Raw genomic sequence first — 242 nt, 5'->3', positions numbered from 1 at the left:
AACTACTTAACAGTAAACAAAGCCTCACTGTTGACGCTGTGAACAGCTTCAATGTTGAGGCAGGAACCACTCTCAACACACCTCCTTGGTTCCTGGGTTACAAACTCCCAATCTGGCTCTCAGATAAATGAATTTTTCTTTGCTTAATCCTTTAGTAAGGATATCTGCAAGTTGATCTTCAGTGCTGTAATGCTCCACCTTGATTTCTCCATTTTTCACAACTTCTCTAATGGAATGAAATT

This window comes from Theobroma umbraticum, unplaced genomic scaffold, assembly GCF_002168275.2.
Source record: "Theobroma umbraticum cultivar Fairchild unplaced genomic scaffold, ASM216827v3 scaffold_55.0, whole genome shotgun sequence".
NCBI lineage: Eukaryota > Viridiplantae > Streptophyta > Magnoliopsida > Malvales > Malvaceae > Theobroma > Theobroma umbraticum.
Note: the sequence above shows the minus strand (reverse complement) of the source record.